The sequence below is a fragment of the Sinohyriopsis cumingii genome, chromosome 14 (genome assembly GCF_028554795.1).
Source record: "Sinohyriopsis cumingii isolate HCF-2022 chromosome 14, ASM2855479v2, whole genome shotgun sequence".
Classification (NCBI taxonomy): Eukaryota; Metazoa; Mollusca; class Bivalvia; order Unionida; family Unionidae; genus Sinohyriopsis; species Sinohyriopsis cumingii.
In genome coordinates this window covers 10,634,382-10,651,870 of record NC_142974.1, presented here as the reverse complement: position 1 = coordinate 10,651,870, position 17,489 = coordinate 10,634,382, and positions in this window count along the sequence as shown.

Here is a 17,489-nt window from a genome sequence, read left to right as displayed (position 1 = left end):
ATACATCTGCATTAAGAGACAGTGTTAATCTCTATGAAATGGGCAAGTAACGTTTACTTCAGATGGATGTGGAATCAGAACACAATTAATTTCACCACATATTCCTTATGTTTGTTTCTCAGTACTCATCATTCCAGTTAGTCCAAATGATAATAAATTACATATTATACTAAAGTACCTTCAAATATGAATTCACGGTGAAGTTCTTGTCATAGGTTATCCGACATATTTTTGAGAGGCTGGACTATATACAATGCACCGTACATTGAGTCACGGTATTTCACTACTAGAACATCATGAATGCCTCATTATTCAACGTCCATTGTAGCCGAAATACACACAGACAAACGCACCATAGTGCTCAAATCTAAAGAATAAGCAATTGCCTTTAAATCAATAATAAAAATGCCTAAATCTATCCTTTTTATCACCACCAAAAGGAGAGAGGAAAACTGCTCGTAAATAAACCTGGAAATAAACCTTTAAACAAGCTTGATATGATATTCAACTTCAAATTCGCTTTCATCACCCTGAAATTACCATTTCTCTATATACATATTTTTAAAATTTATTAAGGCGAGGGCTCCCGTGAGTTCAGGACCCGTTCGACCAAATCGGTTAACTGGGACTACATGGACTGCTAAACCAGACGTAATAATTGTGACCTGATTCCATATAAATAACTGTTCAACAAAAATTGTAACTTTTGATTGTAAAGTCCTATCTAAGATCTATAGAAGATTCAAAGCAGGTCGCATTCACCTATTCTGGAGAGCATTAAACAGATAGGAGAATCTCGCAGCTGCTCAACCATTACATCAATATTCATGTCTACATGTATCGCATCTCCCATTTCTCCGTCCACTGTTACTATTTTTGTTTTCAAGGCCGGCCTTAGCCAACGCGAGGCCCGATTTGGATCATTTTAGTGGGGCCCACTGAATTTATGCTCGGGACCCCATTTGAGCACGGCCTTTGGAAATAAACCTTTAAACAAGTTTGATATGATATTCAACTTCAAATTTGCTTTCATCACCCTGAAATTACCGTTTCTCTATATACACATTTTTAAAATTGACTAAGGCGAAGGCTCCCGTGAATTCGGGGCCCGTTCGACCAAATCGGTTAAATCGGCCCAAGGCCGGCACTGTTTGGCTGAGTGCTTCTTTCCTAACCAAAGTATGTATTAAGTGTAGCGGATCCATCGAACTTTTTCGAAAGCTAATGCATATAACCAATCTACCTTTGTTCACAAGCTTGTGAATGGGTTAGACCAATTTCCTCGTAGAGTCTGGATGGACTTGATTTTCATAGTAAAGAAACATTTCAAATGTCACACAACACTGGAATCTGTAAAAGTAATTATAAATGTATTTGAGTTAGGGGGATGGGACATAGATAAATACATGCATACATACATGCATACATACATCTCTCTCTCTCTCTCTCTCTCTCTCTCTCTCTCTCTATATATATATATATATATACACACACACACACACAAATACATTCACACACACACACACACACACACACACACCGTATAAACTTTGACACATCGGTCTCAGTTTACGTGCCTCACACATTGTCCAGTGTTTTCTCGCAGCATACCTGCTATTAATTTCACCCCATTAGTTTTAGACACGTCTGGAAAATGAGTCAATAAGGTTTTATTTGTGTATACAGATACGCTTAACCTTCACTTTGAACACTATTTGCAGCTGATGCGACGTAAAATGTACTGGTTGTTCCAACATTTAATATCGTCTTGTGTAGAATTTAAGTGCAAAACGTTGCAAAATCAATATGCAGAATAATAATCCTCTCATTTCGTAATCTGCTCACGATACCTGTTCTCCATATATTCTGTCTCTATGCAAACCACAAAAGGCTGAGAATCAGTCTACCGGTGATACATCATCGCCATGTTTTTCTGCGAATTTGGACATAGACCACAATTAATTTTGCTATATATTCTCTACGTTTGTTTCTCAGTACGGACCTTTCCATTACAAATCCTATGTTAATCTAAAAGACCTTCAAAGATGACTTTACGGTGAAGTTCTTGTCAAAGGTTAAAAGTACAAAGTTAAATTCAAATAATCTGTTTGAATATTTCTTATGTAATCTTTAGAGTGTTAATTTACAAATATTTTTGTAATGAATAATGCACAAAGCAAGATAGATCATTAGAATTCCCATAACATCATGTATACCACAATGCTACATTACATCAATATTTATTATGCAATCTTTAGAGTGTTAATTAACAAATATTATTAGTAATTAATAATGTATAAAGCAAGATGGATCATTAGAATTCCCATAACATCATTCTGACCACAATACTATATTACATCAATCAGTTCTTAAACAAACTGAACAATAAAATGGAACGCATTTTGTGCTCAACTTACATCATTTTTTGTTTTCTTACATCCAAGGGTAAATATACCTGGGGCAGTATATTTTATCCCTTTAACTTGTATTTCTTTCTCGGACAGTTTAACGTGATTTAGCAGAGAACTTGAGTAGGTTCCATTCTAAACTTTCCATCTCTGTCCTCTCACTAAATGCCATATAACTATGTTTATTAACAATTATTGAAGGCTATACAGGTATATATGTGTTACTCAGGCAGTTATCCCATCAAAACACTTAAATTAACTGCATGGACCCTAAAAAAAGTTTATTTTAAATGAAAATCACATTTTGACTTACAAAGATATTTTCTCTGACACAATTTGACAAATATCCATCAATGGAGCTTGTATATGATGTAGGAATATATACATGCCGATATCATTTAATATCATTCTAAAAATATTATATTTGTTCATTTTTGGGGCGAATTTGTTTTTTAATTTCATTTAAACGTTTAAAATAAAAATTAATTTTTTCATTTTCAATTTCATTCTTACATTTTAAAAGTCAATATATATAACATATTCAAATTTCATGTATCTATCGTTAATAATAATGATTTTATACCAATTTAAACTTTACTCAAATATTGGACCGATAGGACATAGAACACAATTAATTTTATTATATATTCTCTACATTTGTTTCTCAGTACTGACCTTTCTACTGTGTGACAATCAATACAAATTATATGTTAATCTAAAATACCTTCAAAGATAACTTCACGGTGAAGTTCTCGTCAAAGGCTGACCTGCTTTTTTTTGAGATGCTGGACTGTCAACAGAGCAGCATGTAAACAGAACATAGATTTCACTTCCGGATCATCACCAAGGCCTTATTAACCATTGTGCAGCACTGTCACCGAAATACACAAGGAAAACCACACCCTGAGCTCATGTTCTCAAGAATAAACAATTACCTTTAAATCCCTACCAACAATGCAAAAATCTAACTCTTCTATTACCTCCAAATGAGAGAGGAGAAAATGTTCTAAAAATAGACTAGAACTACATTGGTGGATACTGAATCGGAACTGTTAATTGTGACCTGATACCATTTGTAGCTCCGCAACCATTCCGAGACACGCAATACACCACTCTAAATAAGGGTACGATATTGCATAATTGATTATGTCTTTCTGGTGTTTTGTGTTTTTTCTTTTCGTTAGAGGTTTTTACAATATGCTTTAATTGTTCTGAAAAAAGAAAATTCCAGCGCTAAAAAAAAACAAACATTGATTTTGTTACCACCAAATGTCTTTCTTTTAACTCATAACATACATAAAGGTACCTTGAAACAATGTTAACATAGCCAATATTCGCAGTAGTATTAATCACTGTAACTGAAACTTAAAATAATGCCGTAAAAAACCCAGAGAATACATGAAATCAATCCTTTGAAAGGCATCTCGTCTTAAATGGTATAAAAACAAAGATATTGACGAAAATGAGTACAATCCTTAAGATAAGAAGTCATTTTTTTAAAACCACAAATCACATCCTTTTAAAATACAAGATCTTCTGAGCTGGTACATCATAAGGGCTGAATCCCAGAGCAAAACAGTTTGACTACATTTGTCGCTTTTTACGACATGCAGGAAAGCACATCGGACCAATTTTGTTATCCATTAGTTTCAAGAATAACGAAGCAACTGTCCCAGTCAAGTTTTAAGAATAACTTAACAACTGTACCAGTCAAGTTTAGCCTGATGAGCTCAACTTAGGAATCGTGAGGAGGATGAATAAGTGTAATGAAGTTGTATATTATATATGTACTTGTCAAAAATAGGACAGTTCCGTTTGGACAATATCTGCATAAATCTACATATGTTACAAAATTCAAACCTTGCGAATTCATTTAATATTTCCCTATCTTTGTTCAGTTATCCACGTGTACGTTTGCGAGGTTTGTATTTATCCACACATCTACCCACCGACTTCCATGCCTAATTAAATTCCAACATCATTTCTCGAAGATCTACTAACATGTGAAAAATGTTGTATATGATTTTCGTAATAATGTCATCAATTGAGCTCTGCCATTTTAAACATGTACAGTGAAAATGTGCCTGTTGAAAGATGGCAAAGCTAAAGAAGAATATAGACTGTGGTTTAACAAGTACCAAGTGCTACAGGAGCTTCTTGAAGATGAGGAAGGCAATGCGAACAACACACGGCAGAAAGTTAAGGAGGCAGTAAAATCAGCAGGCCAAAAAGTACTAGGCCCCATGAAGCATCAGCAGAAAAAGTAGATTTCAGCCGGAACATTGCATAAAATTCAGGAGCGGAAACAGAAAAAAGCAGCAGCAAATAGCACTAGGACAAGAACTACAAAAATAAAGTTACACCAAGAAACGCCTTGTAGAATTTCCTTTTTGTGACTGAAAATACACCCATTTCTGACCTGAACTGATCTGAACCTTTATCATTAGACACAAATAAACTGCTTGTGTAGAACAGCATGAATTGATTTATTTAATTATATTGTCCGAAAAGAAAGAAAAAATAATACACAAAAAGTAACTTTAGCGTTGTCAATGACCTTTACGTCTTCATTTGTGATCTTATGAATGAATTTCATCATTGCTTCTTGCATTTATCGCGTACATGAACAGTACACGTTTTCTCAATCAGAAATGTCCCACGATCGTTTCTTGAGAAACCTATTGTGTGCGTTGCTGGCCAGGGTGTGCAATATTGTTTTGGGTCTCTTGTATGAATCTTGTCTGTCAGTGATGTTGTTTCATCCAAAAGAGTATGCGAAAGAAAAGAGACAAATGCAACATAAAAATACAAGGTTCTTATACGATCCACTTCTATAGGTCGATATAATTAAACAACTTGAAAATATTGTGTACGAAAAGAAAAACAACTACCTTTTAATAGTTAGGAAGACAATTCCAATTTTAATATGAATATGTTTTGAAGATTGGATCTTATAGAAATAAATCTTGCTAAGTGAACAGTCAATTATATGTTCGAAGAAGTGCATGCTTAGATAACTAGAACATTATCAAAAACTTCCTCACTCTCTGACTGAGAATTCCATTTGTTGTAAAGGAGAAAATCTTATGGATCAATATCTTGTAGCACTGTATACATAATTTTAAACTCATTATACTCTACACAAAATGCACACAAAGTGTTTTGTATCTCATACGAGTAAATACTCCCCATTTTGTATCTCGTACGAGTAAATACTGCCCATTTTGTATCTCGTACGAGTAAATACTGCCCATTTTGTATCTCGTACGAGTAAATACTGCCGATTTCAACACCAATAAGTAAGGTCATAATGGAGAGAGCATTTCTTTAAATATGGAAATACAGATTTATGGGATTTAAGTCGAATACAACGAGTTTACTTAATAAGAAAATTGAAAATTCCAATAAAACTAGTTTTCTAAATAAGGAAATAGAAATCAAGGATTGCTGGGATTTAAGTCCAATAAAACGAGTTTTCTTAATAAGGAAATATAAAATACAGATTGCTGGAATTTAAGTCCAATCAAAGGATTTTATTTAATAAGGAAAATTCTGTAAGAGCAAAGAAGATGATACATTAGCAAACTTGAGCTTATTTGTGGTTGTCGGAAAACATATCATGTGTATGCAATTCTATATTGGTTGCTGTTCCATGTGAGCTATATTTAAATAGTTTTGTCTTTATCACATACGATTTATGGTCGGTACAGTGATAACATAGTGGCGATATAACTTTTGGAATTACTTGTTTCCGGTTTGGGAAAGAAAGATATATATCCTTATCTATGTTATTAAAACATGTATTTCTGTAGTGTATGCTTATTTCATTCATCTTCGTTTGCTTCTTCTTCTTCTTTTTCGTCTCTCTCTCTCTCTCTCTCTCTCTCTCTCTCTCTCTCTCTCTCTCTCTCCACATCAGGATGAGTGGTAATGCCGGACTGTATAATCGTTACAGAAATATTCTTGTAATCATAAAATAAATTAAAACTGTATAAGCCAATCGATTGAATAAGTGACATTTTATGTCTTTCCTTCATTTTTTTTCCTTCTTCTCAATTACATATCACTATTTTGCTCATTATTGCGGCCCGTTAATTTATGACATTAAGATTTTTAAATTCATAATGATCAAGTTGGTGTTCAGTTATTCGTTCATTTTAATGCATTAATTACTGTAGGTATTACTTTTAATGCATTATTTGCTGTAGGTATTACTTTTAATGCATTATTTGCTGTAGGTCTTACTTTTAATGCATTATTTGCTGTAGGTATTACTTTTAATGCATTATTTGCTGTAGTTTTTACGTTTAATGCATTATTAGCTGTAGGTATTACGTTATACGTTCATTTTAATGCATTATGTGCTGTAGGTATTACGTTGTACGTTCATTTTAATACATTGTGTGCTGTAGGTATTACGTTGTACGTTCATTTTAATGCATTATTTGCTGTAGGTTTTACGTTGTACGTTCATTTTAATGCATTATTTGCTGCAGGTATTACGTTGTACGTTCATTTTAATGCATTATGTGCTGTAGGTATTACGTTGTACGTTCATTTTAATGCATTATTTGTTGTAGGTATTACGTTGTACGTTCATTTTAATGCATTATTTGCTGTAGGTATTACGTTGTACGTTCATTTTAATGCATTATTATTACGTTGTCATGATTATGATTGATCTGTCCTGCATTCAGCGTTGACAGTCGTACCTATATAACTCTGCTTCAGTATTACTGAAAACAATATCCAAGTAAAAAATTCTTCATTACTATATTAATGAAACCAATTCAACTGAAATGTTCTACATATTAATATTTAAAACTCCTCTGCTATATTGCCCTTGAAATCGATTAATGTTAAAATCTCATCTACTATATAGCCCTTGAAATCCATTAATTTTAAAAACTCCTCTACTATATTACCCATGAAATCCATTAATATTAACAACTCCTCTAATATATTGCCGTTGAAATCCATTAATGTTAAAAACTCCTCCACTATATTGCCCTTGAAATCTATTAATTTTAAAAACTCCTCTAGCATATTGCCCATGAAATCCATTAATGTTAGAAACGCCTCTACTATATTGCCCATGAAATCCATTAATGTTAAAAACTCCTCTACTATATTGCCGATGAAATACATTAATTTTAAAAACTCCTCTACTATATTGCCCATGAAATCCATTAATGTTAAAAACTCCTCTACTATATTGCCCATGAAATCCATTAATGTTAAAAACTTCTCTACTATACTGCCCATGAAATCCATTAATTTTAAAAACTCCTCTACTATATTGCCCATGAAATCCATTAATGTTAAAAACTCCTCTACTATATTGCCCATGAAATCCATTAATGTTAAAAACTTCTCTACTATACTGCCCATGAAATCCATTAATTTTAAAAACTCTTCTACTATATTGCCCATGAAATCCATTAATGTTAAAAACTTCTCTACTATACTGCCCATGAAATCCATTAATGTTAAAAACTTATCTACTATACTGCCCATGAAATCCATTAATGCTAAAAACTCCTCTACTATATTGCCCATGAAATCCATTAATTTTAAAAACTTCTCTACTATACTGCCCATGAAATCCATTAATGTTAAAAACTCCTCTACTATATTGCTCATGAAATCCATTAATGTTAAAAACTCCTCTACTATATTGCCCATGAAATCCATTAATGTTAGAAACGCCTCTACTATATTGCCCATGAAATCCATTAATGTTAAAAACTCCTCTACTATACTGCCCATTAAATCCATTAATGTTTAAAACTCCTCTACTATATTGCCCATGAAATCCGTTAATGTTAAAAACTCCTCTACTATATTGCCCATGAAATCCATTAATGTTAAAAACTTCTCTACTATACTGCCCATGAAATCCATTAATTTTAAAAACTCCTCTACTATATTGCCCATGAAATCCATTGATTTTAAAAACTCCTCTACTATATTGCCCATGAAATCCATTAATGTTAAAAACTCCTCTACTATATTGCTCTTGAAATCCATTAGTATTTAAAACTCCTCTACTATATTGCCTATGAAATCCATTAATGTTAAAATCTCCTCTACTATATTGCTCTTGAAATTAAATAATGTTGAAAGCTCCTCTACTATATTGCTCTTGAAATCCATTAGTATTTAAAACTCCTCTACTATATTGCCTATGAAATCCATTAATGTTAAAATCTCCTCTACTATATTGCTCTTGAAATTAAATAATGTTGAAAACTCCTCTACTATATTGCTCTTGAAATCCATTATTATTTAAAACTCCTCTACTATATTGCCTATGAAATCCATTAATGTTAAAAACTCCTCTACTATATTGCCCATGAAATCCATTAATGTTAAAAACTCCTCTACTATATTGCCCATGAAATCCATTAATTTTAAAAACTCCTCTACTATATTGCCCTTGAAATCCATTAATATTAAAAACTCCTCTAGTATATTGCCCATGAAATCCATTAATGTTAGAAACGCCTTTACTATATTGCCCATGAAATCCATTAATGTTAAAAACTCCTCTACTATATTGCCCATGAAATCCATTAATTTTAAAAACTCCTCTACTATATTGCCCATGAAATCCATTAATGTTAAAAACTTCTCTACTATATTGCCCATGAAATCCATTAATTTTAAACACTTCTCTACTATATTGCCCATGAAATCCATTAATTTTAAAAACTCCTCTACTATATTGCCCATGAAAACCATTAATTTTAAAAACTCCTTTACTATATTGCCCATGAAATCCATTAATGTTAAAAACTCCTCTACTATATTGCTCTTGAAATTAAATAATATTAAAAACTCCTCTACTATATTGCTCTTGAAATCCATTATTATTTAAAACTCCTCTACTATATTGCCTATGAAATCCATTAATGTTAAAAACTCCTCTACTATATTTCTCTTGAAATTAAATAATGTTAAAAACTCCTCTACTATATTGCCCATGAAATCCATTAATTTTAAATCTCCTCTACTATATTGCCCATGAAATCCATTAATGTTAAATCTCCTCTATTATATTGCCCATGAAATCCATTAATGTTAAAAACTCCTCTACTATATTGCCCATGAAATCCATGAATTTTAAAATCTCCTCTACTATATTGCCCATGAAATCCATTAATTTTTAAAACTCCTCTACTATATTGCCCATGAAATCCATTATTGTTAAAAACTCCTCTACTATATTGCTCTTGAAATTAAATAATGTTAAAAACTCCTCTTGTATATTGCTCTTGAAATCCATTAGTATTTAAAACTCATCTACTATATTGCCTATGAAATCCATTAATGTTAAAAACTCCTCTAATACATTGACCATGAAATCCATTTTGATACAATCTCTACATGTATATAGTTCAGTTGAAAATGCATTTAGTAAACTATGCCCATCATACACGAATCAACCCAACAATTACGACGGAGTTAACACTTTACGCAATTGAATAATGTCGACGATCAGAGGTCATTCGGTGTCAAACAGTCACGGTTTTAATGGGCTTCATCAAATAAAGGCTGCAACTCAGCAGAAATTAAGAGTAAACTATGTACAGGCTAGTGTAAAGGCTAATGTACAGGCTAGTGTAAAGGCTAATGTTGTTGTGATTTGGATTTTTAACGTAGCTTTAATAATTTTGGAGTCATATAGCTACAATGTCTGCAATGTGGCAGTTTATAGTGATGTCTAGCACTGGGGCATCATGCCGAAGACATGTAGCATGATGTCCCACCCAGTCACATTTACCTGACACCGGGCCGACCAGTCCTAACACTAACTCTTAATGCTGAGCGCCAAGAGAGGCAACTGTTAGTACCATTTTTGTAAGTCTTTGGTATGACTCGGCCGGGGAACGAACTCACGACGTACCGCATCCGCGGCAGACGCTCTAACCACTAGGTCACCGGAGCGGTAAAGCTAATGTAATGATAATAATAATAATAATAATAATAATAAAAATAATAAACTATCTTTAACGAGGATAACACATTTGGTCATGGCTGACCCATCTGCCATGTGGTCCTCAGTTTTTGTAATAAAAAAATAAAAATAGAAGATCATGTAATAACCATGTATCGACATACAAATATATATCAATTATGGATATGATTTTAAAGTTTTCTATTCGGAGCTTTTAATATGTCATTCCAGCTGGCCTAGAAGGAATTTCTTAAATGATATTTTTAAAGAAGCAAGGGAAGTTGAATTACGTATCCTCATTGGTAAGGAATTCCATACAGTAGAACGCTGCGTGCGCTGGATACAAGGCTAAGTCATTGATAAATAGTAGAAAAAGAAGAGGCCCTAATATAGATCCTTGAGGAACACCACTTAAGATATGACTTGGTTCGGATATATGTTTACCCGTGCAAACAACCTGGTGTCTGTTTGTGAGATACGACGTGAACAAGGCAACAGAGTTTGGAGAAAACTTGAAAGCTGAAAGTTTTTTTAATGAGCACCGAATGTAAAGGCTAATATAAAGACTAATGTTGTTGTTGTAGGGTTTAGCGCCATTTATCAGCACACAATAGGCTATACATGGCGGCTAGTATTAATGGTGGAGGAAGAACCCGGGAAAACCCCGGAAAGAACCACCGACCCACGAGAAGCTACTGGCAAGCTTTCTCACATCCCCACATTAGCCGAATCCGAGACTAGAACCCACGCAGACAGAGGTGAGATGGCAGTTATCCGTAACGAACAGCGCTTTAGGCTTTAGACCACTTGGGCACTCGGGGCCCCAAAGGCTAATGTAAAGGCTGATTAAAAGCTAATGTAAAGGCTAATTTAAAGGCTAATGTAACGGCTAATGTAAAGACTAACGCAACGGCTAAAGTAATAGCTAATGTAAAAAATGTAAAGGCTAATGTAAAGACTAATGTAATGGCTAACTTTAAAATGTAATGTAAAGGTTAATTTAAAGTGTAATGTAAAGGCTAATATAAAATGTAATGGCTAGTGTAATGGCTAATGTACTGGCTAATTTAAAGTGTAATGCAAAGGCTAATTTAAAAGCTAATGTAAAGGCGTACTTAAAGGCTAATGTAACGGCTAATGTAAATGCTAATTTAATGTAAAGGCTAATTTAAAAGCTAATGTAAAGGCTAATCTAAAAGCTAATGTAAAGGCTAATCTAAAAGCTAATGTAAAGGCTAATGTAAAGGATAATTTAACGGCTAATGTAATGGCTAATGTAAAGACTAAAGTAATTGATAATTATAAAGGCTAATGTAAATGGCTAATGTAATGGCCAATGTAAATACTAATGTAATGGCTAAGGTAAAGGCTAATGTAAAGACTAATGTAAGGGCTAATGCAATGGCTAAGGTAAGGTGTTGTTATTGTTGTTGTTCTGGGGTTTAACGCCATTTTTCAGCACACGATAGGCCACACATGGCGGCCAGTATTAATGGCGGAAGAAGAACCCGGGAAAACCAAGAAAGAATCCGAGACTCGAACAAGCGCAGACAGAGGTGAGATGGCAGTGATCCGTAACGGAGAGTGCTTTAGACCACTCGGCCACTCGAGGCCCCAAAGGTAAGGTGTAAGAAACTATTAATATTATTGTCGCAAATGAATGCTATTTTTTTCACGGGGCATATTAGTAATGAGAATATATTTAAAAGCAAAACGTAGTCATTCATTAATATTTTTATAACAAATGGTTCAAGAAACAAAACATTGAGCAGTTAATGTCAGATCTGCACTTTTTGTAAACCTTAAGGACTTAATGAACTTGTAAAACAATATTTCACCTTAACTTTGACAAGACAAACTGTCAGTCACACGCAAAACAGAATGTGAACGGATGTGGACAACATGTTTTTGAAAGTTTGCGATTGCGTACAAATTGACACGCATCAATCATCAACGAATGCTATATAAATCTGGAAGAGACAAATCACAGCAGTTCGAAACCTGCTGCAGAGAAAATGAGGGTAACATTCTTCATGGCGAGTTTTCTGGTCTCGTTTTGCGGCATCGTCAATGGTACGTCATATAATTTACTTACTTTAATTAAATCCCCATCTTTTTTATTAACGCAAACACGCATTTGTATAACTGAACCAGGGAAACGTTTTTCGGAATGCGATTTTCAAGGCTTGTTTAGTGATTGTTCAATTCTTTTCATTTATTTCCTCCTCAACTTTCCCTGTAGTGTTTTTAAAATGCATTTGCCTCTTTCCCAAATTTATAAAGATTTATACACATTTCATTTCCTACTCTCATGATTAGTAAGTGGTGTGATATAAGCCATTCCGTAGTCTTCTAAAACTATTGCTTTCGTTAACAATATCTTCACATTTTAAGTAAAGCTGCATATTCTATTTGCCTTGACTCTAAACGTTTTGACAAAATGAAAGAATATTTACAATTATAATCTTTGCCTTTTTCCTCTTAACAATTTCTAGGCCAGTCTTCAGCAGTTAATAGTCCTAGCTTCCATAGTTTTCAGTTTGAACTTGGAGATAATGGTGACATTCGACCTATCGGGCCTGGCCGAATACCAAGAACGCAGAATGTTCAACAAATAGTTCCATATGGTAGTATTAGGTCTCTTCTGTATCTTCTTCCATTTGGCATATGGTAAGACATCTTGTCCAAGAAATTTGCAAAGTTTTCGAAGTTTGAAAAAAGTGTAGTGTTAATCTTTTGGCTAATTTTTATTTTCCATTAATATTAAAACAAGCGTCGGACAATACGAGGTAACCAACGGTCAACGGTCTCTCTTCAGTTTGTCGGACAATACGAGGTAACCAGCGGTCTCTCTTCAGTTTTGATTCGCTAATTCATCTTCATCGTTTGGTCAGGCTGAAACGTATGAAGTTGTTTTATAAATATTACAATAAACACATGTTCCTCAAAATTTCATTCTTTCTGTTCGATGCATCTAGAAGTAAATATCCTATTTAAAGATTATCTAGTTGTATTAGCTTGCAATACCGGTTTCTCTACAGAAAGCGTCCATCTGTTGTTTTTTTTTCGACAAAAGAAACGTGTAAAGCTCAAGCTCGTGACTTCGCCAATGATCGGAGAGAAAAAAACGAAAAATACTATTTGGTACTGTTGCTATTACGGTTCCGTTTATCTTGTTTGCCAAATGAGGTCACGTGATCATCCTCACAATTAAAGAAAGAAATCTTTCCTTTTCATGTTCAATGCCATTTTATTCCTGGTTGTCTTTTACTGACTCTGATAATAGTGATATTATGTCATGAGATTGTGACGTTAAAAATGTTATTATTACGTAATAGAAATAACTTCAGCGTTCGTTACGGACGTTTCCCTTATTCTTGGCAGAAATATTCCATGTTTATTTTTTAAAGCATGAAATCACTACACATCGTTCTTTGACCGAACATATGCAAGGTTTAAAATTACTTTTTTTTATTGTGCTTACATACTGTAGCGTAAAGCTACTCAGGTTTTACCACTGTACTACAAAATGGAAGTATTTCCGATATGTAAACTTTGAAGAAAAGCAATGAGTTGTTCCGAATGAGGTAGTCGTATATATATTTCTCAATTTCTGGAACTTTGGAGGACGAACAACGGGCTATATGTATTGGAATACAATCTAATAATGAAAGACAGACGTTATAAATAATAGGCATCAATAAAATACTCGTACACTTAATTCTGAGTAAAGAAAAAGAAACATAAATCATACAGTTTTTAAGTCTTATGTACATGTTTAAGTTCTAATTTACAAAATTAAACTTAAAGACAAATTAAACAAGTCGTGTAATTTGTAACAATTTTGTTTTTATGACGTTACTATTAATTATGACAAGTCATTGAGACATTGTGGGGTAGAAAATTCTGTTAAAGCGTAATTGCCATTTCAGATGTCATTAAGGCGTAATTGCCATATCAAAATGTTATTAAGGCGTAATTACCATTTCAAAATAGCATTAAGGCGTAATTGCCATTTCAAAACGGTATTAAGACGTAATGGCCATTTCAGAATGGTATTAAGACGTAATGGCCCTTTCAAAATGTTATTAGGCGAAATCGCTAGTTCACAATGGCCACTGTTTTATCTCATTCAGAAATCCTCTTCTCGTTCTATTGTAAGTTAAATAACTTAAACTGTCTGAGAGACTCCAATGTAATGAAAGTGATACTTCCCAGACTAGACAGTTGTCTGCAGATGAATATCTGTCTAGATGTGAGAAGAATAAGATATAATGAAATGACTGATGACGCAAATAACACTCAATGACATTTCATTCATACATAAAAAAACTGGAACTATTTATTTGTCATGATATTCCTCAAATATTTTAACTGGCTTTGTGTGGTGTTTTACAATACCGAAACACAAGTATGTTATTTAGTAGCCAATAAATTAGCCCCTCGCCCGTGATGTATTGATTTTCTGGTTGGGGTTGATGTCACATGTTCATTGAACAATGCGATTATCTTCTGACAAATATGTCTGCACACATCGGTGTACATTTTATACATTTGCCGGTATTTATCGTGTCTGTGGAGCTACCATCGGCTGAAAGGTACATTATAATTACGGAGATTATATTATGTGTGTTGACTTGTAATTCCACGTGGAATAGCACAACCATCGTTCTTGTGGCCATTTTGAGTTTCGTGCTAGATATAGACGTTACTATTTACCGGTATGTGTCACAAGTGAACGCGGGTTTGTTGCGGAATGATTTTGCAAACAGAAAATTTACACAGTTTAATAAACGAGTGAAATCAGTCCCACATATCGTCCATCAGTATCAACAGATTTGTGGGGTTGATTTATCGGACTAATTATTAAGTACCGAGGCAACTTGATTTAAAAAGCCTTGCCCAACGATACACCATTATAACCAACATGGGACTGTACAATGGGGAAATAAATTCAAAACCGCACCCGTTCAGTTCCGAGCTCCTAGCATGCTAACGCCTGAGCCAAATATACTTTTAACACTTTTGATAATAAAAGTAGAAGCCATTTGGTTTCATTACCCTCAAAACTATTGCTTACATTGCTACTTGTAATGGCATCTCGTCGAGTCGTTGTGACTTCAGTAACATTATTTTGACGTAATGTCAGTAAAGGTCGAAGATATTCCAGTTGATTTCTATATCGGGTTCTGAAGTCTTTTAGAGAATAGAAGAAGACAAAAAGAGAGCAAACGGACTGGCCAACAGCGTAGACCAATTGGAGCCACCTCAACCCTTAAATTTAAGTCCCTAAAAAGTACTTAAATATAAATAATGACTATTTTGAACCTTGAACTTTTCCCGAGCACGCAAATGCTATTAAAGGGTAATAGTGTTATATACGTCACAACGACTTGTTGATATATCACCACTCTTGGCAACGTCAACAGTAGTCGAAAACCATGAAAATGGAATTGCTTCTAAATATTTCTGTAAGCAGCAAAATAAATAATATTTTAAACTGAGTGTCCATGGATTTCATTCACGTCCGTAATTTTGTCGAATACACGTTTCTCGCCAAACTTGTATCTATCAAAACTATATTAGCTTAGCAAACAATTATCAGTGGCTTTAATTAGTTGGTTAATTTTTATTTCTTTTTACACAGTGTTTTAAACATGGACCTTTCCTTATTGTAACGATGTTATACATCTGCCTCTCTTGCATTAACACTGTTATACATCTGCCTCTCTTGTATTAACACTGTTATACATCTGCTTCTCTTGTATTAACACTGTTATACATCTGCCTCTCTTGCATTAACACTATTATGCATCTGCCTCTCATGTAATAACACTGTTATACATCTGCCTCTCTTGTATTAACACTATTATGCATCTGCCTCTCATGTAATAACACTGTTATACATCTGCCTCTCTTGCATTAACACTGTTATACATAGGCTTCACTTGTATTAACAATGTTATACTCTGCTTCTCTTGTATTAACACTGTTAAACATCTCCCTCTCTTGTATTGACACTGTTATACATCTGCCTCTCTTCTATCAACACTGTTATACATCTGCCTCTCTTGTATTAACACTGTTAAACATCTGCCCCTCTTCTATTGACACTATTATATATCTGCCTCTCTTGTAATAACACTGTTATACATCTGCCTATCTTGTATTAACACCGTGATAAATCCGCCTATCTTGTATTAACACTGTTATATATCTGCTGCGCTTTTATTAACACTGTTATAATCTGCGTCTCTTATATTAACACCGTTTTACATCTGTATCTCTTGTATCAACACTTTTATGCATCTGCCTCTCTTGTATTGACACTGTTATACATCTGCCTCTCTTGTATTAACACTGTTAAACATCTGCCTCTCTTCAGTTAACACTGTTATACATCTGCTGTCTTGTATTAACACTGGTATACATTTATCTCTCTTCTATTAACACTGTTATACATCTGATTCTCTTCTATTAACACTGTGATACATCTCCCTCTCTTGTATTGACACTGTTATACATCTGTCTTTCTTGTATTAACACTGTTATACATCTGCCTCTCTTCTATCAACACTGTTATACATCTGCCTCTCTTGTATTAACACTGTTAAACATTTGCCCCTCTTCTATTGACACTATTATACATCTGCCTCTCTTGTAATAACACTGTTGTACATCCGCCTATCTTGTATTAACACCGTGATAAATCCGCCTATCTTGTATTAACACTGTTATATATCTTCTGCGCTTTTATTAACACTGTTATAATCTGCCTCTCTTATATTAACACCGTTATACATCTGTATCTCTTGTATCAACACTGTTATGCATCTGCCTCTTTTGTATTGACACTGTTATACATCTGCCTCTCTTGTATTAACACTGTTAAACATGTGCTTCTCTTCAATTAACACTGTTATACATCTGCTGCTCTTGTATTAACACTGGTATACTTTTATCTCTCTTCTATTAACACTGTTATACATCTGATTCTCTTCTATTAACACTGTGATACATCTGCCTCTCTTGTATTAACACTGTTAAACATCTGCCCCTCTTGTATTGACACTGTTATACATCTGCCTATCTTCTATTAACACCGTGATAAATCCGCCTAT